The sequence below is a fragment of the Anabrus simplex genome, chromosome 7 (genome assembly GCF_040414725.1).
Source record: "Anabrus simplex isolate iqAnaSimp1 chromosome 7, ASM4041472v1, whole genome shotgun sequence".
Taxonomy (NCBI): domain Eukaryota; kingdom Metazoa; phylum Arthropoda; class Insecta; order Orthoptera; family Tettigoniidae; genus Anabrus; species Anabrus simplex.
The window spans coordinates 332,732,373-332,757,215 of NC_090271.1; the positions used below are offsets into that span (position 1 = coordinate 332,732,373).

At 41.3% G+C, this 24,843-nt stretch overlaps 1 protein-coding gene across 1 annotated transcript in view; it reads left to right on the forward strand.

Annotated features, from left to right (window-relative positions):
- Positions 1-24,843, forward strand: part of LOC136877835 (neuroligin-4, X-linked-like) — an 857,291-nt gene that overhangs the window by 679,369 nt on the left and 153,079 nt on the right. The gene's annotated exons all lie outside the window — the stretch shown is intronic.

The following is a 24,843-nucleotide window of genomic DNA, read 5'->3' on the forward strand; positions in this document are numbered from 1 at the left end:
ATTTGCTAGTGAATATTACTTTTCATATTTTTCATTTAAATTCAGATTTTTATGTTTATAAAGTAAGTAAATGATGCAGGAAAGTCTCACTTCATTACCTCATGAACGAACTACTTCATTTGAACCATCCACAGTAAACAGTGTGAATGAGTGAAGTAATTCATACGAATGAACTGGTTCAACCCATCGCTAAATCTCTATTCCTGTTTACTGTTTGATTTTCTGGCTACATTTACCTGACACCAAACTACCATTCCAAGATTCTAACCACTCATTTAATCTAGTCTTAGCACAAGTGGTACGCAGAAACAGTTGTATCATTAGGGAGTTCAGTTTCATCTCACAAAACGACTACATTTAGACGAAATTATAATATTTTAAGATACTTTTTTTCAAATTTACGTTATAATAGTCATTTATTTCTCGTTCAATTATTTATTAATTCGATTGGTTATAATTATGTTCCAAGGAAGTTAAGTAAAGTAACAATGGTATTTTCATGAAATCCGAAAGACGATAAGAAGAATAATAATCCTCAAGAAACTTCCATACTTCAGGCAAATAACGTACAGTACATAGTATATTATGTACTTCCACCAATCCGTGTTGTTGACTATTCGCGAACTCACACGGGATGTAAGACCCCAAGTCAAAAGCTTGCGATTCTGGAAGCCAGCCGGGTACAAAATGCCCGCTGTTCTAGCGAAGTGGCTAGGAAGACTAAATCGCCAAGTCACCACAACTGTGCCCAGACTACTCCAGACTCAGACTCCGGCTTCAATAATATTCACGTTAATCATTGTTTAACTTTTTCAAAATATTTATGAATTATGCCCAACTGTTGTTCATATTGTTGTTGTTTTCCCTATCATAAACTGCTTCCAGACTGTGTATTCTTAGTTTCTCACAGTTCTCAGTCTTATTTTTTCAGACAGGGCACATAAACCTTCCCTTTTTGTCTACTTCATCTTGATTGTTTTATACATATACGCTACAGTTTTATGCTATTTTCTGTTATGAGAACAGTTGAGAAGGAACAAATTTACAGAGTAGAATGGGACTTGGGGGGGGGGTATCTGGGCTGAAAATAACGACATCGGCCTTGCACAGTGACATGATGGTTCATCGCTCAGGCTGACAAGAGTGCTGTGTGTCATCAAGGTAAGTTAATGTATTACGTGCCATTGGCTTCAATGGAAAATAATATAATATCGATTATTAATTCTAAATACAACTGCCTTAGTGACGGACATTGTTCCTTCCAATCTCTGCTTGCTTCCGCACCTACAGACGTCTTTAAATGATTAGTTCACTGGGTTATTACATCAAACGGAGCAAGTGGTCGTGCTGTTTGCGTCATGTCACAGTCTTGCCTAAGCCACGGACGAAGGAGGTCGCAGTGAGCTGTGGGTCCCGGGAGGGGGAGTGGAGTTCGAGAGTGTGGAGTGCTGGAAGGTCGCCGAGAAGTGGGCCGATAATGATTGGCATAGAGCAGTACAGAGTGACGATAGGAAGATGGCAGAGGAGAATGAAGAAAGAAGAAAAGAAGCCAGGTGGGTGTAAAATGGATATGGAGAGGAAAGGAGAACTATTGTTATCGGCAGCAGTGATTATAATTTTATTATGTATTGGGGGGGGGGTCGAGTTGAACCCAGGCCCGTCATCTGGCAGAAATGAGGATAGGGAAAATATGGATGCAATCAAAAGAGCTGTAAGAGAGGTGTTGACAGAAGTTTGCCCTTTTGGGCAAATAAAAGAGATGATTGAAGAACAAACCAGGAAGATTGAAGAAATGGAAGTATGGATAAGAGAAAAAACGGACGACATAGTTGCACAGGCGAGAAATAACACCGAGGAAGTGGTAGCATTAAGGGAAAAAGTAGGAAGACTTGAAGAGGAGAATTGCAAGTTGAAAGCAGAAGTGGAAGCAAATACTTTATACAGAAGGAAGAAGTGCTTGTTTATTTATGGAGTGCCTGAGGAGTTGAGAGAAGGCAAAGTACTTACTACTTATAAAGTAGTGGACCTTATACAGGGGAAAATGAAAATAAATTTTAGTGAAGTAGATATTGACGATGTGCAGAGAGTGGGGAGAACTAGAGGCAACAGGCCTATAAAGCTACAATTGTTTTCAACGTTGATGGCGGATGTTGTGTTAACAAATGCGGGAAACGTCCAGAGGGAGAAAATATGGATAAAGAGAGACGTTGGAAGCGACGCGATCAGAAATGAGAGGATTCTCAGAAAACACAAGATACTGGCTGTAAAACAGGGGCTGAGGGCAACTATTAGAGGTCAAAATCTAGTGGTGTCAGACAGAAGTTGGAAGAGGATCTGGTCTGCGGATAGATTGATGGAGTTAGAGAAGTCAAGACAGGCCGAAGAAAAAGAGTGTAGTGCAGCGATTGGTGGAGAGGATAGGCAAAATACCAGAAGTAACAGTGTACCGTGTGAAGAGAGGCAGGGAGAAATGCCAAGTGCTAACGGCAAGGAAAGAGCAGTGGACGGACAGTGCAGTCGAGAGGCTGAAGAACAAATGGGTGATGGGGGCAAGAAGAGTGAGCAGCAAGAAGCTGAGAGAGCCGAGTGTAGTGGTGTAGCAAGGCAAGATCAGGGTAAAAAAGTAAGGCCAGTGTTAACCCGGGAGTTTTTAGAGCAGAACCAGAGTTTTAGCGGAGGGAGGAATAGAAGCTTAAGGGACATGTGGAGAGTTGCGCAAAGTAATGAGGGTATTGTAACAAGAAGCAAAAAACAATAATATAGCGAGTAAGTAAATAATGTAGTGTTGAGGAATGAGTGTTTGGTATTTGTAGGTGAAGATGAAGTGATATTTTGAAGGTTGTGATGATGTATGAGTGTATGGTATTTGTAGATGGAGATTTATTTGATGGTAGACGAGTGTGTGCTAGGGCTGAAATGTGGTGTTGGAAGTAGAGGTGGTATATGTTGAAATGTGGTGTTGGAAAGGTATGGAGAAGTGAGGGTGTACTCATGAGTAAGTTGTATCTAATGTGATGGTATATGAGTGGGTGGTATTTGTAGATGTTGAAATGTGGTGTTGGAAAAGTATGAAGATGTAGTGATGTAATTTGGCTATTTGTATGTGGAGTTGGTGTTGTATGAGGTGTTATGTGGTGTGGGAGAAGTGGTGATATAAGATAGTGGAAGGCAGAAGGTGAGTGTAATTGTCGGAGAAGTAGAAGTGGTATATATAGAAATGAGGTGTTGGAAATGTGGTTAGGAGGTGATGTATGGCTTGGTATTGAGATGGTTTATTTACGGCTGAATTCGTAGGAGTTGGGAGGTGGTATTATTGTATTGGTGTCTGGTATGAGTACTGAATTTTTGGAGTTGGAGAGAGATGATTTTATTATCATTTTGTAAATTTTGGTTTGTTTGTGTAGAAGGGACGAAGAAATATGATGTTGGAGAGGTGTTGGTATATGATTACCGAAATTTTTTTTGGAGATGGAGAGGTAATTTTATTATGGAGTGCTATGACGGAATGAAAGGAAATGAAGCAATGTTACCGAGGATTTGTAAAAGTTGTGGTATGGTGGATTGGAATGTAATGACGGAATATTGTTGTTATTATGGCTGGTTTGGTATGCAATCGTGTAATGTTGCTGTGGTAGTTTATTTTGGAGTAGGTCAGGGAACAATAAAGGTGATGAAAATGCTGAAGGTAAACATAGGCATGGTTGGCCTGAGCACACCAAAGCAGAGTAGGTCAAACAGAAAAACAATGGCGGTGTGGGAATGTGCTGAGTAAGAAAGAGTTGGTGGAAGGTGTAGTCTTGCTCCGGGATCGCATATGTGATATTTTAAGTTTATTATTTACTGCAAGTAAGGCAAACGGTTCATAGAGGGAATCTACCGTTGGCCAGTTGATTATTAATATTATTATTACTTTATTATTATGATTATTATCATTATTTTATTATATTATTATTATTATTATTATTATTATTATTATTATTATTATTATTATTATTATTATTATGATTGACATCACTATTATTATTTTATATGTGGGTAGGGGGTATTTTATATTTAGTTATTTATTTATTTATTCAAATAATTATTTATATGACGTGATAGTGTAGAGTGGCTTAGGAATTGAGTATTTTTTAGAAGGGAAGCATGGACGTGCCATGGGGAAAAAAGGATGGCTGCCGTGGTGACCTATATTTGAAGGCACGTTTCCGGAGCATCTGATGGACTCCATGGCGCGCCCAAAGGAGTGCAGGATGGCATGTGGTTTTCTCTCCCTAGTCATGTATAAAGACGGAGTGGGGGTGGGCCCATTCCAAATGAAGAAGGGGGTGGGAGGGGCCCACGCAGATTAGAGTTAAGAAGATAAGATGGGAATAGAGGAATAGGAGAAGGGAGCGGCGCCAGTGAAGTGGATGGGCCGCATTGGATTGGTGAGAGGGAATCACATTGTCACCTGTGAGGATTATGGGGGTCCATAGTTAGACCCCAGGGAGAGGGCCGGCCATGTCATCGACGGGAGGGTGGCCTTTCTCTCACCAAGGGTGATGACATGGCCGGACAGTAGTAGTAGTAGCTAGTTAATATTATGCTCTATTGTGAACATGTATTGGGGCTAATCGCCTGTGTTGTTCATTAATAAACCATACTGAACCATACTGTTTGCGTCATATAGCTAACAGCTTGCATATACCCACGGTATCCCCCGCCTGTCGTAAAAGGCGATTAGAAGGAGCGACCAACGGATGATTGAATTAGAACCATGATACTACTTGTAATTAGTACCGTCACTCGAGGAACCCCATGAGTCGCCTTTATTTGCGAATAGTACCACTATGTTAGGTACACAATAGGTTTGTGATCAGCAGCAACAGAGCGTGAATCAGAATGGGTTTTACAGTACCCGTGGTTAGTACCACTACATGCGGAACACCACAGGCTTTCGTTGCCTGTGATTAGTATCCACTATGTCAGGAACACTACGGGATAGTACGAGTCCCTGCGGTTAGTACACCTATGCCTCACACACGGTCACACTACGAACAGGGCTTCAGTGACAACACTTTTTCACATCTCCACGCTCTTTTTTCGGCTGGGTGGTGCTCTTCTCTGCTCAGTCGGCCCAAGAACAATCAAACGGGCAGACGCCTAGTTGGCTGTCGCCTATCCCCCACCATGTACACCTGTGGACACGTCCTTCTCCGACTGGTTCATTTGTAATGAAGTTGATGGACACGGCCACTCAATCTGGGAAGTTGCCCGGCTTCAGGGCAGATCTTCTGGACAGACCTCACCGGACGTCCTCGCCTTCTTCCGGGAACAAGCCCAAGTAGAGAACTTCATCGCAGATGGCGCCATCATCGCTGGTCGACGGCACGAGGTGATTCCTACTCCCGATTATCTCCTCCGTGACCTGCGATCCCTTATAGACCCTCCTCTCACAGTTCAACCACGTTCATCTCGCCTGACGACGTCACCAACCCCAACCTCCATTACGTTTACCAACACCACACCCACCTTCACTACTTCTGCCTCTACTCCCTTGACTACTTCGCCAGTACTTACCACGACTAGCCACTCTTCTCCTATCATGTCTACTCCCCTCATCTCCTTACCTGCCTCTCTCCCGAGTCCATTGCTTCCCTCTGCCAACGTTTCGGCTACCACCTCTGCGGCTCCAGCTGCTCGCCGTAGATCAACGCCCGACGCGGCAGCACCGCCTCTCCACCCATCTCTGAGCTGCGTAGTCCGTGGCATCGACCCGGCCATCCCGGAACAGGATATCCAGACCGAACTTCAACTGGCTGGTGTTGCGACCCGTCGAGCCTTTCGGATCTTCAACGACCAAGGCCCCACGTTCATGGTCCGTCTTCAGCTCTCATCTCCAGCCGACGTTGACCAGCTGATCACCACCGGCGTCCGTCTCCGCGGAAGAACTTATCGAGTGGAACCTTCCCGCTCCCCGCCCCGCCATGTCCGTTCTTCTTCGCCCCACACTTCTCCTCGACCACTGCGGTCACGCCACCCACCCCACCCCCGCCGCCCCTCAACGTCCCCGCTCCCCCACCCATACTTTTTCTACCACTCCTCCCGATCTTGAAACTTCTCCGTTTCCTCGCTACTTCCGTCACCAACATGACCATAACCCTGTCCCACCTTCTCTCACAACACTACCCTCCTTCTGCCTCCAACTTCCTCCCGCACCCCCTTATTTCTCCAGCTCAGTATGTGTAATGTAAATCTCTGTAACGCTATGTAACATTGTCTTTTGCGAAATGCGCGCCCGAGATGCTTTGATCCAACAATAAGTAAAGTTCTCATCCCCTTTCCCTCTGGTGTTCGCGGAGGTTTGCTTGTGCGGGGTGCCTTGCGGGTCTCCCCTGGGGTCCGACTTGTTGGCCCGGTCTCCTTACGCCAGTTCACTACACAATCTCTTTTTATGGTATGTACGACACATACCCACTGCATTTCCATTTTCTCTGTTTTTCTTCCTCTCTATGGCCGAAGAGCTCCTTAGTTGAGCTGATGGTCCGCCCTTCCTCGCATGAGGGACGGGAATGAAATAACCGCTTTGAATGATTGATTGATACACCTGTGTGAGGAACACGATAGGTCTGCGTTGCCTATGAGTGGCGCCGTAATGTGAGAAATGCGCGTATTGCATTACCTGTGAATAGTACAATAATATGTGGAACACGGTAAGTCTACGTTACTCATGATTACCTACCACTACATGAGAAATAACATGGTTGTTACTATCGTAGCGGTAAGTACGATTATGAGGGACCATTGACCAGCATTTTGGACCCCATTGGACAAGAAGCATTATCGATTCAGGATTGTGCTTTGGAAGTTGTCCCTTGATCGGTATATACTATTGTTTTAAGATAGTTCCTGTGAAGGTGGGGCATTGCGGGTCGAATCCACGGATTGTTTTTAGTTCATAATCATTGTTCATCGCCTCTTTATTTTAAATTCTGGTCAGTGGATTAATTTTGGAATTATTTTCAACTTTCAATATTGCGAGCTGGGTCCTCTGATTATTTTAAATTCATATTCATCTATTAATTCTTCATCATCACGTTTTGAATTCTGGGCAGTGGATGAGTTTTTGTACTTTTAAATTGGCATTACATTTCGTACTATTAGGTGCCGGTGACTTTTGTTAGGCCCTTTAAACAACAAGCATTATTATCACGAACCCCGCTGTAGGCATCCCTGAAAATGGTTTTCCGTGGTTTCCCATTTTCACACCAGGAAAATGCTTGGGCTGTATGTTAATTAAGACCACGTCCACGTTCTTCCTACCCCTAGCCCTTTCCTATCCCATTGTCGCCAAAAGACGTATCTGTATCGGTGCGACGTTAAGCAAATTGCAATATATATTTATATGAGCGTCTTGTATTTCGGTCCTCGGGTTCAATTTCCGACCGGGTCGATGGATACTAATCTTTAAACGGTTAAATCCCTTGGTGCAGTGACTACCTGCCTGCAACTCGCAGACCAGACACAACACCATACTCAAACACAATAACACGTAGTTACTTACACACAGCTGACGCCCGCCGCGGGTGTCTGCCATCCAAGAGCTCCTGAGGAAGAGTGAGAGAGAGAGAGAGAGAGTTTTCCCATCCCCTCTGCTCGGCAGTTTTGTGCCCAAATGAAAAGGTAATATCATGTTCTTGAAAGGGAAGGCTGGTAGATCTAAAGGGAATGTTTGAAAAAGCCGTTTCAAGTCGTGGGTATTTAGGTCATAAAGGCAGAGAGGGAGAGGAAACTAAACAGATAGAAGAATTGATTTCTTTTATCTCTCCCTGTTACTCTTAATGTTCCCAGCGAGAGCGCCCAAAATACTTGTTTCGCACAACAAATAATGACTATTACATGATAAGGGAATTGCAGGAGGTATAATCTCCTAGTCTGAAGATAGCATTGTATTGTAGTCGGCTTGTTTGTTGCTATTGCTGACCGCCGATTTCTGAGCGGAAATAAATACTTACCAGAGAGAAACTGAAAACCATGTTCATAGCATTGTGACCTTATGACCGGCGTCACATGTAAAGAACAATCGCAGGTTGAATATGAAGACATTGTCTGAAGGGCTGACTAGTTATCACTGCCACATGAAGTTCGTAGCGGGGTTCTCCAGCTGTTCCCTTGTTCGTGAGGGTTAATATTAAGAGCTTGCTCAAAGAGCAATGAGATGTTCACTCCAAGACATCGGTTCAATTCTCTGTCCGAGTATTACACCTTTATGACTTCTCTCACGAATGATCCCACAGTTGGGAAACTGCTACCGTGGAAATCCTTTATAATGACACCGAAAGGACCGTCAATGAACGGTCGTTATAAGCGGTAGTTGCAAAAATCTGTTTTGTTTTGCTATAAGTTATAGGCTGCACAATTACATTAACAGAATTAAGTTAAATCATCAAGAAACGTAGCTGAAAGGACACTTTATTTACAGTATAGTATTTGTGGAGTTGGACTGCGAGGAATTTCATTGGCTTTCGCTTGAAGAACAGGTCCATTGATCGGCACATTATTTGTTCTTTGCTACTTAAACCATCTAAGTTAAGATTCTTCAATGTCTCTGTGCTCGGATATTCTGGCACGCTTGGTTTTTAAATAATTTTCTTAGAAAAGAGACTGGATTTTCTCTCGAAATTGTAGAAATCATTCAGTGTGATCCACACAAATTCTTCGCGTTGCTGACGTTTTCTTACACAATTTTCTAATCGCAATATTATAATATGTAACTTTTGTTCAATACAAAACACGCTCCTCTTACTTTGCGACGTCCTCACAGCCTTGAGTGTTTAACAGACAGAGTGACTTGAAATCTACAATAAAAACTTTATATTGTTATCAGCAACCCCCAAACACTGGACGTTATAGCTGGTACATTTCTCCGAAAATGTGATTTTTAAAAGTCGCTTTATAAGATATGGCGTGATAAGCGACGACATACGACGCTAGATTTTAAATACAGCGTTCATTCGTCGTGACCGTTAGATTTCAGCGTTTTATCCAAAACGGTTTCGTCTGTATTTGTTTAACGTGTCATCGACACAAACAGGAATTGGCTAAGACAGAAAAGGAAAGGACCGTAGCCTTAGTTAAGCTGAAGTCCCAGCGGTGTGAAAATGGGAACCACGTTCAAAGCTGCAGAGAGTGCGAGGTCGAGCTCACTAACTCCCGAATGCAACCTCACAGCTATGTGACCCAAACCGCGTGGTTAACTCGCTCTGTATTTGAAAATATTCACCCAACCTTGAATGTTGTCTAATACCTACAAGAGTAAGGTCTAGTGGGTCCGATGACCTAGATGCTAGGCCCCTTTAAAGAACAATCATCAGTAAGGTCTAGTGATGGAATATTCCGTCCATTATTTTTTTAGTCGATTCATTTGATTCCGTTCAAGTTGCTGAATCGATATAGTCCAGTTCACGGCACGTATTACATCTGTATAGTGTGTACTGGTAGACAGCAACAACAGCATTCAATGCATTCAGATTGAAGTTTCGCCTGGAGCCACCTTTTCGCATCAAGTTTTGATGTTAGAGAGGTATTCCCAGAGTAACAACTCAATTACATAAGTATACAGAATTAGACGAAAAATATCTGTACACAAAATCGTTAGCGATCTGCCTTTAGTGCTGTCACCCTGCCTGCAGATCCCTTATCAATTTTTGCGTAGTCTTATCTTAAATGATTTCAAAAACTTGGAAATTTCACTTGTTCGCGGTTAAATGATTGCGTGAGTCGGTTCACTTATTGTCCACGTACACCGGTTATCTTATGATTCGGTGATTGAAGTCTTGTGCAATGATGCGACATACGAACTGAGAGCAGTATAGCCTAAGCGCTCGACAAGCGAGGACGTATTGAGCAAACGGTCCCGGAAGTGAAGGAGGGGAGTGCCGGAGGGGAATGTAAAAAAGAAGTGAGGAGTATCAAGGAGATGATTGATGTTGAACAATATAGGGCAGTAATAGGAAGATGACTGGGGAGAAAGAAGAAAGAAGAAGTAAAATTAGGAGGGAGTAGAATGGTATTGGGAATGAACGGAGAGATGATGCTGACAGCGGCGGTGATTATAGTAATTCTATGTATCGGAGGAATTGAATTGAACCCCGGGCCGAACTCCAGCGGAAGTGTGAGCTGGAAAGACGTGGAGCTAATCAAAAGAGTTGTAAAAGAGGTAATTGAAGAGGTGTGCCCATTTGAGCAACTTAAAAATTTGATTCAAGTGCAAACGAAGGAGTTCGGGAAAATGAAGAAATGGTTTCGAGAAAAGGCAGATGACACAACAGCCAAAGTGAGAAACAACACCGAACAAGTGGCATCATTAAGGGAGAAAATAAGAAGACTAGAAGAGGAAACGCTGAAGCTGAAATCAGAAGTAGAAATCAGTACACAAAATCAGAGAAAGAAATGCCTATTTATATATGGTGTGCCTGAGGAGAAGAGGGAGGACAAACAATGTATAAAGTGGTGGTCCTAATTCAGGGGAAAATGAAAATTAATTTCAGTGAAGTAGACATAGACGATGTGGCGGGAATAGGGAAAGTAAAAGGAAATAGGCCGATTAAAGTGCAACTGTTTGATGGCCGATATAGTGATGGGAAATACGGGTAATATCCAGAGGGAAAGAATATGGATCAGGAGAGACATGGGAAGTGAAGGGATCAGGAATGCCAAAATTCTTAAGAATCATATGATTCGGGCCAACAAACTCCAAGATTTGGGAGCTTCTATCAGGGGACAGGAACTCGTAGTGACAAATGGCTGCTGGAAAAGGATTTGGACCGTGACCAAATTACTGGACCTGGAGGAAAAGATGACACAGGAGGAAGATAAGGAGATAAGTATGGGGAAGAGAGTGGCAGAAAGGCAAGTTATACACAGCAATGTTGGAGAAGATGGACAAGGTGATAAGGAAAATGCCAAGGAAAAAAGGAGGGTGAATGAAGAAAGACAGAGAGTGGAGCCTAGTGAAAGTGTGATCGTGAATAGTGAAAATGGAAGAGCGGTGGACAATGGGGTGGGAATAGGAAGGTTTATGGATGCTGCTGCGGGCAGAGCAAGTGAAGAGGTAAATCAGAGAAGTGAAAGCAGTGAAGTAAGGGATGTGCAGAGTGAAAAGAATAACGCAGAGGTACCCAGGCAGAGAACTGAACTGTGTTTGAGCAGAGGAAGCAAGTTGGGCTCAGGAAGTAACAAGAGCTTAAGGGACCTATGGGGAATAAAAAGAAATGATGAGGGTATTGTAACAAGAAGTAAAAAAATCTAATAATGTTAGAAAGTAGTTGTAGTTAATATGTTTGGAGGAGAGATTACAGTGGATATGATGGTGTGCCTATAGTGGATAAGCTGTATTTGGTATGTAAGTGATCGGTGGTTTATGGTGAATGTAGGATGAGGTGATGATAATTTGTTGGTGAAATATGCTCTGGAGGTGTGTTTAGAATGGCACTGGATGGTAATTGTGATGTGGAAGTAATGGTGAGTCGATGATATTAGTATGGAAGGAATATGTTTTGGAGGAGTGATTATGATGAAATTGTTGGTGTAATGTGTTCTGGAGGTGTGTTTGGGAGGGAGTGAAGAAGAGGTAGAGCTGGAGGTATATATTATTTAGTCGGTCAATGTATGTAGAGACTGCGTATGGTGGATATGTTGAAATTGATGGTGAAACTTGTTCTGGAGATGTGTTTATGGTTAGAGAGAGGATGAGAATGGAGGGAACTGTTGGTTTATGGAGGTAGGTGTTGGTATTTTGAGTAAGATGTATTTGGTAAGTGATCGGTGGTTTTTGGTAAAAATATGAATAAATGTGTTTGGGAAGTATGATGAAATTGTTGCCGGGTGAAAGTATTGGTGAAATATGTCTTGGAGGTGTGTCATTGGGAGAGAGAGGGTGAGGATGAGGTGGAGCGGGAGGTATATATTACTGAGTCGGCAAATGTTGGAGAGAGTATGTTAGTGATACAATGTTATCTGTATGGAGGGAATACGTTGAAATGTTTATGGAAGTGATGAAATACGTAATGGCAGAATTTAAGTGCTGAGAGGGAGGGGATTTGATAAGTGGTGCTTGTTTATAGGTAGTGTGATTATGTTTATTTTATGGAGTTGGTAATGGCAAATATATTGTGGAGAATGGCTGGGTATTTAAATGAGAATAAGCATTATGAGATACGATAACTGTACCAGAGTGTAGTAGTGTAAGATTAAATTGCAACATAAGCGGCTGGTGATGTAAGTCTTGACTCAGCTAGACAGAGTGGGTCAAGTGAGGAATGAAATGTACAAAGGTTTGCGTGACGAGACAGGAGGGACAAGAAGGTCGCTGACATTGGACATACCATGAGGGGCGGAAGATGACTACTGTGGTGACCTGCATCTTGGGGGTCCCGTTTCCGGAGTATCCGAAGGACCTCATGGCATGTCCAAGGAGAATCATGTTTCCTTTTCCTTGATTATTATTATTATTATTATTATTTTGTTTATTTACCCTGTTTTTTATCGTTTATGCCATTGCATGCCAAGGTCTATGGATCACTAATAAGGGTTGATCATGGCCATATGGCAGTGCATATGGGGAATGATTGCCCTTTATTGTCAGTTTATTTTATTTGGATGGTTTTTTTATTGTATGTCGTTTAGGCTACACCAAATTTGAACCATGTATTGGGTGGAAACCTGTGAGGTTCAATAAATCTAAATCATACGAACTGAGAGAATTCTGAAGAGTTCTGTTTCGAAATATAAAACAGATAATTGTGATTCGACATGAACATGACTCATATGCACAGGGTAGGCTGGAGAGCTTAGTCGAATTAATTGTCGAATATCACTTAAGTTATAATACCAAGAATTATTAAACTAATAAATACAATAACCTAAGGGACTACCTACTCATTAGCTAGTTTGGAATTATATTTTGGCTTCTGTTTCAACACTGCAAATAAATCCAACTATTGTTTTAAACCTTCCTGTAAGAAAAGAACAGTGAATGCAACTGAGTATTATTTTCAAATGAGCTGAGAGCGAGAATCTCCGTCAGTGTCCAGTGTTCCGATAATGAACCGTGTGTGTCTTGCGTCTCACTGATCCACGAGTGTGCCACTCAGCACTAACTGCTCCGAGTTGGAATGGGTTTTCTTCACTATGCGTAGACCAAAGATAAATGTTCTGTACAATGTTTTAGACAGTGTCCGAAAACAACAAGACAAAAACTGACGTTGTATAGTAGTTCTGGAGCGCAGAAGAAATTCAATGGACTTTATGTTCTTAAATTGTGATGGTAGAGCACGCGTATATAATATTTTGTTTATGTATGCATTTATCTGTTCCATCATTTAATTATTTAATTTGACTATGTACTTGTACAGTAGTTATAGGACATAGGAGAAGCTGAAGAGTCTTTCTGTTCTTTATTTTAAAGTGATAGATCATGTGTGATTTTCTTTGAACCTGGATATCCTTACTGTTCGTGCATCTCTGATGATCTGTTGATTGTAGTTTTTGTGTCTGATGTTTATTTGTAACATTTAGACGGCTTAAGCAGTACTGCAATTATTCATATATCATTTTCTTTGCCATAGGAAAAAAATAATTTTCTAAAAATAGTAATCTGATTTGTGTGCCGTGAGCTTGGCGCTGCTGCGAGTCGATTCACTTGTGCAGTTGAATGAATCATTATACTACTTCGAATTATACATTCATTAATTGATTGGCAGTAGAACTCTGTGTAAGAATCTCAAGTGAAGTGCTGAATCGAATTAGTGAGAATTCATTAATTCACTTATTCATTAAATTCAATCCATCCATTCATTCATGAAACTCTTTTCCCGGTTGGTGGCTATCTGTGTCCGAGTGAGAAGAGTGTTTATTCATTGATTCATCCACAAGCACAATTAAATCATAAAATCAATTCACTCACCAATTCATATCGGAACTCAGTCATTCTTCCAGTCATTCAATTCATTCAAAATTGATGTTGTAGTTGTAGGGTAACACTAAGTGAGACAAAAGTAAGGACTAATACAAATTAAAGAGCGTAAGGTACATGTGTGTCCTAGACTATATGACTCTGTTAATGTCTGGGACAAAATAAATGAGTAAATAAATCAATTTTAAAGAAAAACAAACTACAATTTAGAAATGAGATTGAAATAGTTAATAATGTTGTAATACTTTTTTTATGCTAGTGGCTTAATGTCGCACCGACACAGATAGGTCTTATGGCGACGATGAGATAGGAAAGGGCTAGGAGTTGGAAGTGGCTGTGGGCTTAATTAAGGTACAGCCCCAGCATTTGCCTGATGTGAAAATGGGAAACCACGTAAAACCATCTTCAGGGCTGTGGACAGTGGGAATCGAACCCACGATCTCCCGGATGCAAGCTCACAGCCGCGCGCCGGTAACCGCACGGCCAGTTCGCCCGGTAAAACATCATAATTATTAACGATGCACAAGTATGAAAACCCATATACCGAGTGAGACGGCCGTGCGGTTGGAAGCGCGGAACTAGTGTATGAGCTTGCACCCGGGAGATAGTGGGTTGAAACCCCACTGTAAGCAGCCCTGAAGATTATTTTCCATAGTTTCCCATTTCCACACCAGGTAAGTTCTGGGGCTGTGGCTTAATTAGGGCCGCGGCCGCTTCCTCTCCACTCATAACCCTTTCATATCCCATCGTTTTCATAAGATCTATCTGTGTCGGAGCGACAAACAAATTGTAAAATATATAACCCTTATGTTTTGATACATTTATATATTTTACATATTAGTTAAATAGGCTTGTAGTCCGTGAAATTCTGTTGTGTTGTCAAAATCTCATTTTTGGTATGAAGTGTTTTATGTAACTTTGAAATAGAACTACTGGTATATTTCAACAGTACATATGTGAATTCATTCTACATGATGGTCAGCTCACTGCCCCGAGACTCCCAGCAATTAATTACAACACTACCGTTGATTTTACGGGGAAATGACCATTGCCATTACATTTGCGGTGTGTTAATTGATCATTTATCCAAGTTTCATTTAAATCTATCAGCTCCACATAAACAGTAAATACGACACCTTATGCACAGATTGCTAACGTTTCGAATACATCGTTATAATCATTATAAAAAAAACTTAAATACCTCCCTTTGATCCGCGATAATTAGCCTCATTGCCCAGGGTTTTTCTTTTCGTTGACTTTATGTGCTTCATAAAATTGCTCTCAGTATCTCAACACTTCTAGGATATTTTAATATAATTAAAATGATGTATAATACATGAGTAAAATTGTTAACACTTGTTCATCGGGATAGTAGTCGAAATGCTCAGATATTACCTAACTGATTATTATTATTATTATTATTATTATTATTATTATTATTATTATTATTATTATTATTATTATTTCTTCGTTATGCTCGATTAAGGAGCGCGACTGAACTTATTTAGCTGATGTTGCATTTTTCTTCTCCGAAAATCTCTTCATCTTCTCGGTGTGGCTTTTCCTGCGATCTTCTGATCAGTTTTTGTTAGTGGTAGTGCTTGGATGGTTTGTAAAGCAGTGAATGTCGACTAATTTTCTGAACTTAGATCTGTCTAACACAATGTCATCTCAGATGGCTATTTCCTAGAGATCTTTACCAACTTCGAGCAGCCAATTGCTTATTTTTTACTTTCATTGTTAGGGAAAGGTTCAGAATTCTTTTGGCCAATCCCTGATTACTCATTCGGACAATATGTCCATAAAACTTCAAACGTTTCTTCGTAAATGTGTCTCAGATTTTCTCCAACTGTTGGTACAAGTCATGAGATTTCCTTATGATCCAAATTCCCCCTATACAGACTGGTCCAAAAAAGTTCATTAAGATTTTTCTTTATTGCTTTTGTTCATCTTTAATCAATGATCTGCCGCCAAAGATCCGTATAGTGCTTCAGGGTTGATTACAGTGGTATAATGTCTTAATTTTGCATGAATGCTCTTTGCAGCTTAGAGACACGTTCTTTGTTTGTTTCACGATTCAGTCCTGAAGGCTGGATAACTTCTCCCAGGTATTTCAATTTAGACACTAGGGGTATTTTGCTATATTGGGTTTTCATTGATGGTCCCGAAGGCATCCTCCCATGTAGTGAGTTTTCTGATATAAGACCTGAAGTCCTGTTCTGGCTGCAATTTCATGGAGTTTTTCGATTGATACAGTCGCTTCCTGTCTGTTATTGGACAACACCACTAAGTCATCAGCAAAGGCCAAACGCTGTAAATTAATTTTGACCGGGCGAGTTGGCCGTGCGGTTAGAGGCGCGCAGCTGTGAGCTTGCATCCGGGAGATAGTGGGTTCGAATCCCACTGTCGGCAGCCCTGAAGATGGTTTTCCGTGGTTTCCCATTTACACCAGACAAATGCTGGGGCTGTACCTTAATAAGGCCATGGCCGATTCCTTCCAACACCTAGGCCATTCCTATCCTATCGTCGCCATAAGACCTACATATGTAGGTGCGACGTAAAGCCACCAGCAAATTAATTTTATTTCTACATAATCTGCCAAGGGTTATTCTTTTAGCTTCCTTTTCCCAAGTCCTAATCACTTTATCCAAAACAAGATTAAACAATAACGGGGATATTCTTGAAATGCTCTTCAAACAAAATATTAAAAGCGGGAAGCTGTAAACCTCCCGCAGTAGTCTGTGTATTGCGAGGCGGTAGACGGTATCCATTTATCTGCTGCAAAACAAAACTCTTCATTTCTTTCTCTGAGAACATTTCAGTTGTCCGTTTGTTCAGTGTGAGCAAAAGTGTCGCTTACTCTCCCATTTCAAATCGGTTTTAAAATAATATTCTGTGACGTTTACAGCAAAGTAGAAAATTGAATTTCCTTTTTATTTCCCATAAAAAAAATTAAATGGTGAATTGCTTTTATTGCCAGGAGTGTCCAAGGACAAGTTCACTCGCTAGATGCAGGGCTTTTCATTAGACGCCCTCAGGCGAACTGCGTGTCATGATGAGGATGAAAGGATGATGAAGACGACACATATACCCAACCCCCGTGCCAGCGGAATTAATCAAATGTGATAGAAATTCCCGACCCACTGGCAATCGAACCCGGGACCCCTGTGAGCAAATGCCAGCGCGCTAACTATTTAAACATGGAGCCATATTTCCCATAAAGAGTTATTATTAGGGCCCGGATGTTTATGCAGTAATAGGTTAGAATGCAAACTCACTGTAGCGAGTAATAAGTAGTGTCTACCCGCACAACGGTAATGCTATGAGGTTTGCATAAACATTAGGGGTTTGGCCCATTGGAACCCCTAGAATATATGTTACAGTAACAAAATTACTTATTAGGAAATCCCGCTCTAACGTAGTGTAGTGGGAGTAACATAAATTCTAGGGGCTCAAATAGGCCGAACCCCTAATGTTTATGCAAACCACCTAGCATTACCGTTGTGCGGTTAGACTACATAAACATCCGGGCCCTAGTTATTATCAATTTATAAAAATACAAATTCTATTTTAATTGATGGATGCCGAAAAACAAAACCACATGCCACTACAGCCCTTGAAGGGCATTAGCCTACCAAGCGACCGCTGCTCAGCCAGAAGGCCTGCAGATTACAAGGTGTCGTGTGGTCAGCACGAGGAATCCTCTCGGCCGTTATTCTTGGCTTTCGAGACAGGCACCGCTATCTCACCGTCAGATAGCTCCTCAATTCTAATCACGTAGGCTGATTGGAATTCGAACCAGCCCTCAGGTCCACGTAAAAATCTCTGACCTGGCCGGGAATCGAAGCCGGGGCCTCCGGGTAACAGGCAGGCACGCTACCCCTTCACCGCGGGGCCGGCATAATTGATAAATGCACTGCCTAACATATATTTTAGAAGCTTTTTTCAGAGCCTATTTTAGGTGACCAAAGCAAATTTTTAGCACATAAAAATCCCAGGTCTAGTTATGAACCACCAGTTCTGGGCGGATGATGGGTAGCTTAAATGATTGGTATATAGAATGTTTTATTTTATAAAATGTTTCAAAAACTTGTACAGAATGTTGGATAGTCTGTTTACTAAACCTAAACGTACTGTACGGTCATATCCGTACAGGCCATGGGGGCCTATCATCGCCACAGAACAGGTTATTAGATTGGTTAGCAGTACATCCAGCCACTTTTACACTTTAAATTAGCATGCCATTCATAGCACTCATTTCTGTTGCAGGCTGAGAGAACTTCGGGTTTATATGTGTCTTAAGAAGTTGAAGTCACATATCCAGACTTTTTGACGGGAAATCGAACCCTCTGTGATTCCCGGTGGAACAAGCCTGCACGCTGTAACTAGAGAATGGAAATTCCCTTCTTGGCAATGATCGTACACTTTACCTTATTTTTCGTTTATTTTAGAACTGGAGGCAAAGTGGTCTTCGACCTCTGGAACCTCCTGTGCATGTGAGAGCTTGAGTTATGAACACAAGCTTGCTGAACATGAGATTGTTAATTTGAAATACTGCTTTTCTTACTCTTGGTTTTAGGTCCCGACAGCTATGTTGACGGTTTCTGTGGAGCTAGACTTTTATCCCGCAAGAATTACTTTACGTGTCACGTAATGATCACCTTCAAATATTACCGGACTGAGCTACGATCGATCGCGCCAACGTGGACTCAGAAATCTTCTGCTCTGCCATCTGAGCCATTTTAGCGCGGCTAATTTGCAGCATGCCTTTACTGGTGGTACCGTCCGGCTCCATGGCTAAATGCTTAGCGTGCTGACCTTTGGTCACAGGAGTCCCGAGTTCGATTCCCGGCAGGGTCTGGAATTTTAACAATGATTGGTTAATTTCACTTGTACGGGGACTGGGTGTATGTGTCGTCTTCATCATCATTTCATCCTCGTCACAATGTGCAGGTCGCCTACGGGAGTCAAATCAAAACACCTGCACATGGTGTGTCGAACATGTCCTCGGACGCTCCCGGCACTAAAAGCTATACGCCATTTAATTTCGTTACTGGCGGTACCAAATGTTTACAAAGTACCTTGCCCTTTTTTAATTTTTTATTTTATAATTTTGTTCACGCCGAACCGACACAGATAGATCTTACAGTGACAATGGGTTAGGAAAGGGCTAAGAGTGGGAAGGAATCGACCGTGGCCTTAAATCAGGTACGGCTTCGTTTTGAAAATGAGTAACCACGGAAAACCATCTTCATGGCTGCCGACAGTGGGGTTCGAACCCACTAGCTCCCGAGTGCAAACTGAAAGCACGCAACCTCTCGCCTGGTGTGTCTCCGTCTCATGGCAGGGAATGAAGCACGAGTGATGCTAGTAGTGCAGCCAGCCCCTGTTATGAATGTTGTGAATACGGTCAGTGGCTGCATGCATTCTAGTGGGCTTGAAAGACACCAATCTGTAATGGCAACTTCCGCCTCAGTGAGGAAACAAGAAACTAATCACTCCTCATTTTCTTACTGCACCATATCGGTCATCTATGACAGCATTCGTACAATTTGCAACACATATGTGTAATAATTTACAAGTTTACCCATAGTAATGAGTTTACTGGACTAGACAACAGAGTAATTGAATGCATGGCTAAATTTCTAGAAAATTGAACTTTGATAAGTATAGTAGATTCTGTATTGATTACGAGGGGTACCTCAAGGCACTATCATTGGTCCTTTGTTTTTTTAAATATACAAATGTTATCAGTAAAGAACTGTAATCACAGCCAGGCTATATGATGTTGTACTTTATATAGTAATTAATAAATTACAGAGCTGGGAGTGAGAGCACAAGGATCTCAACCATGTTGTGAGATAGACGGTAGACAATCATATGATGGTAAACAGGATGAGAAGTCAGACTATAAGTTTTGCCAAGATTAAAAGTTCTCTAATTTATAATTTATGTATTGATACAGTGAAAGTATCTCATAGGGACTGCTGTAAGAACGTAGCTGTTAATATGTAGAAATATCGTAATTAAGGTAATCACACTAACATTATAAATAAAGGTTACAGATCGCTTCATACGGTTATGAGCAGAGGAGCACGATTCCGACAACAGATTAGTGTTATGAAAATGTTGCAAACTTTAGACTGGGAAGACTTGCGAGTAAAGGGACGAGTTGTCCGACTAAGTGGTATGTCCCGAGCTGCCAGTGGAGAGATGGCGTGGGATGACATTTTTAGACTAATAAGTTTGAGTGAAGTAATTAAAAATAAGAAAGATGAAGATGGAATTTAAGAGGATAGAGTGGGGCAAATAATATGCGGTTATAAGAAGAGGAATTAGGGATTGGAATAATGTACTAACGGAGATGTTCGACACATTTCCAACTTGTTTCAACAGTCTAGGTGAACAGGGGCTCCGTGGCCGAGGCGTGCTCGGTTCGCCCTGAAGGACGTGGGTTCGAATCTCCGTCAGGAAGTCGTAAAATTTAAGAAACGAGATTTTCACTTCCGGAGGTGCATATGGCCCTGACGTTCACTCAGCCTACACCAAAACTAAATACCAGGTTAATTCCTGGGGGCAAAGGCGGTCGGGCGTAGAGCTAACCACTCTACCCGCGGTTAAAAATGGTGGAAGCCTTAACCTTCCACTCCTCCAAGGGCCATCAATGGCCTGTACGGAGGTGACCTTGTCTTTGTTCTTTTGTCTTTGTCTAGGTGAACAGTTTGATAGGGAATCTTCCACCCGGGCGACTGCAGTAATGCAGATCAAGAAGCTAGAACATAACTCACTTAACATGACAGTATGACTCTCAAAATATACTGTACTGGCAGAAAAGTATTTGTTTCAAGGTCGTAACGAAGTTTCCACTATCCAGGTAATGAATTGTGCGATTCATAAATCTCATTTACGAAGACTAATTTCTCACCTTCCCAGTAGCAATTAGTTTCGCGTGAACTTGTCTTCTTAATTCCCATCGCCGAACAAAAGTGGATTTCTTCTTTTTCTGCTTTTCGTTTCTATTTCTTATTTCCTTTCTCTCTCGCTCTCTTTCTCCTTTCTTTGCACGTTGCGATTTGTCTCCATCAAGACGCACTCTAGTGCTAAGTGCGGCTACAAAACACTGTGCCACGGTTGGTGCCAGCCAAGCCTGCCTAGCGGTTGTGACCCTGTAACAACAAAAACAGGAATATGGGGTGGGGGGGACTCTCTTCAAATCCTCTCCCCCTCTCTTCCCCCCTCCTTCCTACACTGTAATTTAAATAAATGTGTTTGGCTGAAATTCACATGGTATGTGTGTGTGAGTGTGGTCGTTCCATACATACAAGTAGTAGGGCACAAAATGTAACAAATGACATTCAGTAATACCAACCTTCCTACAGTGATATACAATTTTACATTTTTATTAATACGAGCGAAATGGTTTGTGGCCATATTCTTTTCCACGTTGAAAATTAGACCACCATTAGCGGCGACTAATGGTGCAGAAGGACCCATTAGGCGAAGACGCTTCAGCAGCAATAAGCCGCACTTATCTCCCCATTTCTCGCGCTAACCTGCGATGTACCCCATCCATTATACTATCACTTGAGGTTAGTGTACAATTTCCTTGAATTACACACACACATTAAGGCGTCTAAACATTTCATTTTCAGGTGCGTTTTCATTAAGTTCTTGCTATTACCACAATCTCCGTAACGAGCCATGACGAGCCTAGGAGGGGAAAGGCAAACGCTTACACTTTTCGTAAAATTGACATTAAGTGAAAAAGTGATAATGCTATGTATTTAATATACCATCAATTGACATAGATAAGACAGTATTTTGCGTGAAATAAACGAACCATCCGTATCCATAAACATGGTTTTTAGTGGTTTTTCACTTTCATTCTAGAAAATTCCAGGTTTCGCCTTAGTTAACCCATTAAAATCCTAATTATATTTTCTATACTAGCTGATGTACCCGTGCTTCACTACAGAATTCTACATTGTACACAGAATTCTAGGTAAGGTAGGGTACACGTTGTGAGCAAGTTTGTATTATATTGCATAGCTCTTAACGTTACCCTGGAAACGCGACGGAGAAACCACCAAACGTCTTTTCTCATATGAAGACTGGCTTAGGGAATTTTCATTGTAATGGTAGACCCGCCTGCCTGCCATCAGTCACAATCAGGTTGGGGAGTTTTCATTATAATGGCAGATATTCACTCTCCACCTGCTTTTTTTTTGCATCCTAAGAAAGATTGTCTTAGTGGTTTTCCCAACTGAAATGAACATAGGTCATTACAATGACGTCAGTAGGAATAGCGCGAGTAAAAGCAATGATTTCACATTAAATACTCGATCAAATGAAAAATCACACATTTTCTCACTTTTAACGAACAGTACTACGCTACCGATCTAACAATCCGAAGTTTCAGAGCTGGAATGACCAGGCCGCAGACAGCCGTGATCCGTGAATATTCTTCGTCTTTTTTCGCCGGTGGCAGAGGGAGTGGGGGTTCGAATAGTAGAGAGTCCCAGGGCAAAAACTATGCCCTCTTACTAATCTGTTTTCTAGGAGTACCCGACGAGTCGGAAAAACCTCAATTCACTACACTGGCGGCGGAAAAATCTATCTGATTTGGAGGCAATGTTTTCCTCCACGCCAGAGGAGAGCCCCTTCTTAACTGCTAATTTTGAATAAAATGAATGTAGAATTTAATAAAAAGTAAAGAGGAAAAAGCTCTTTCTAAGAAACGGCTCTTTTCAGGGTTGAATTTTGAGTTATTTAGTGAATTGTGGTACTATAATTTGGAATGTGCCATACTACCATGTCATACTACTACTACTACTACTACTACTACTACTACTAAGTGAGCCTCTGCCTTAAGAGTCTATACTGCTCATTCCAAACAGCGCGTCAGAGTAGGGATCGAATAGCTGGGATACTACGATGAACTAGTGAGTTACGTACCAGCAGTACGGTATCAGAAAATGTATGAACCAGAGAAATGACATGCTAAAGAAGAAAGTTTTCTAAATTCCCAGCTATTTCCTTCCAATATTCAGTCAGGCTGTTATAATAGGTACGCAGCAGTAATCCCATCTATCGGAGTTGAGCGGCAGCATAAGAGACAAAGAACATCACCACAAACAATGGTCAATGTAATGTTATTGCTGATCAATGTTATGCGCTTTCAATATTGTAGGCCTTCACACTTAGTTTCTTTCGACTCTGAAATACCACTCTTATCATAGTCGGTACGGTAAAATTGAATTAAACAAGCGGTTGGAAATTGTATTTTCTATAACTGTTGTCATGTAGTACTTTTTGATAGGACCAATAACATGGGTATTTAAAAATTAAATTTTATTCGCCTTCCCCTAAACTACGATTTCATACGGGGCGAATAAAATTGTTTATAACTTAGACTGTAGTTTCTTATTCTCCGACTGTATATACCGACTTTCAATAAATTCTCTTTACCCATTTTCTCGTGGCTCGGCGTTGATATGGACTTGGCAACAAAAGTACAAATTCATGAATATCTGTTATCAAAGCCGATACGGTAACAATGTATGGCATAAATGATCTGAAATTTAATACTATATAACTTTAGTTATGTAGCATTTATCGACAGGACCACTAATAATATAAATATTTGAGAATTTAATTTTAGGCCTTCCCCTAAACTACCATTTCACTCAGCGTGAGTGAAATAGTTTATAGTGTTTATAGTCTAGATTATAGTGGCTCATCCTTCGACTTTACATTCCGATTTTCATTAAATTCTCTTCAGCCGTTTTCTCGTGATGCGTGTACATACGTACATACATACATACATACATACATACATACATACATACAGACAGACATACATACAGACAGACAGACAGACAGACAGACAGACAGACAGACAGACAGACGGACAGACAGACAGACAGAAATTACGGAAAAGTAAAATGTGCATTTCCTCGTAACTATGAACATGACCGATTCTTTTCAAAGTCTGAGCAATGTACAGACAAAACTCTTATTTTATATATACAGACTAGCTGCAGTATCTGTTGTTGATGGAAAGTCGTATAGAATGTGCATAGTTATCTCACTCCCCAGATACTTGCCACCAATATTCAAGCGGACTGTTTTACTTGGGACGCAGCTGTAACCCCATCTATCGGAGATGAGTGACGGCGGAAGAGATAAATCACATCACAACAATGATCAAGGAATGTTATTGTTGATCAGTTTTATGAGCTTTCGGTATTGTAGACCTTCGCATTTAGTTTTTTCCAACGAGCTAGAATCCTCTTTCTAGCTCGTTGGTTTTTTCCGACTCTGGGATATTAGACCATCTAATGTAAAGGCATTCCTTCCTTTTTTCATGTCTCTCTCTTGTCTTATCAATCTTTAAGTGGTGATGATTATCATTCTTCAAGCGATCGCTCCTTTAAGTTTTTTCTCATTTTTGTAATCATCTTCACATCTTTCCTTGTCGATACCGGTCGAGTATCACGCTGTTTTACACCGTAAGACAGTCATAACAAAACCGTCACCAGTTAACAGGATTAAACATTATTTCCGTGTTAACAACGCTCGGTGTTGATGTGGACTAAGCAACAAAAGTCTAAAGTTATTATTCTATTATCACAGTCGGTGCGGTAAAACTGTATAAGCCATAAATTATCGGAAATTTAATTCTCTATAACTTTCGTATAGTATTTATCGATAGGATCATTAATAACATAAATACAACCTGTGACAATAAATTTCGATGAATGAAGTCAGAACGGTCGATCCAGGAACACTGGCGACACACAACGCTGCATCTGCCTAGCAGCCGGTTTTGACCACCTGCTCCCAACGTTGTTCAGTTGAGCATCGTGTGTATGTGTGCCGTGTAAGAC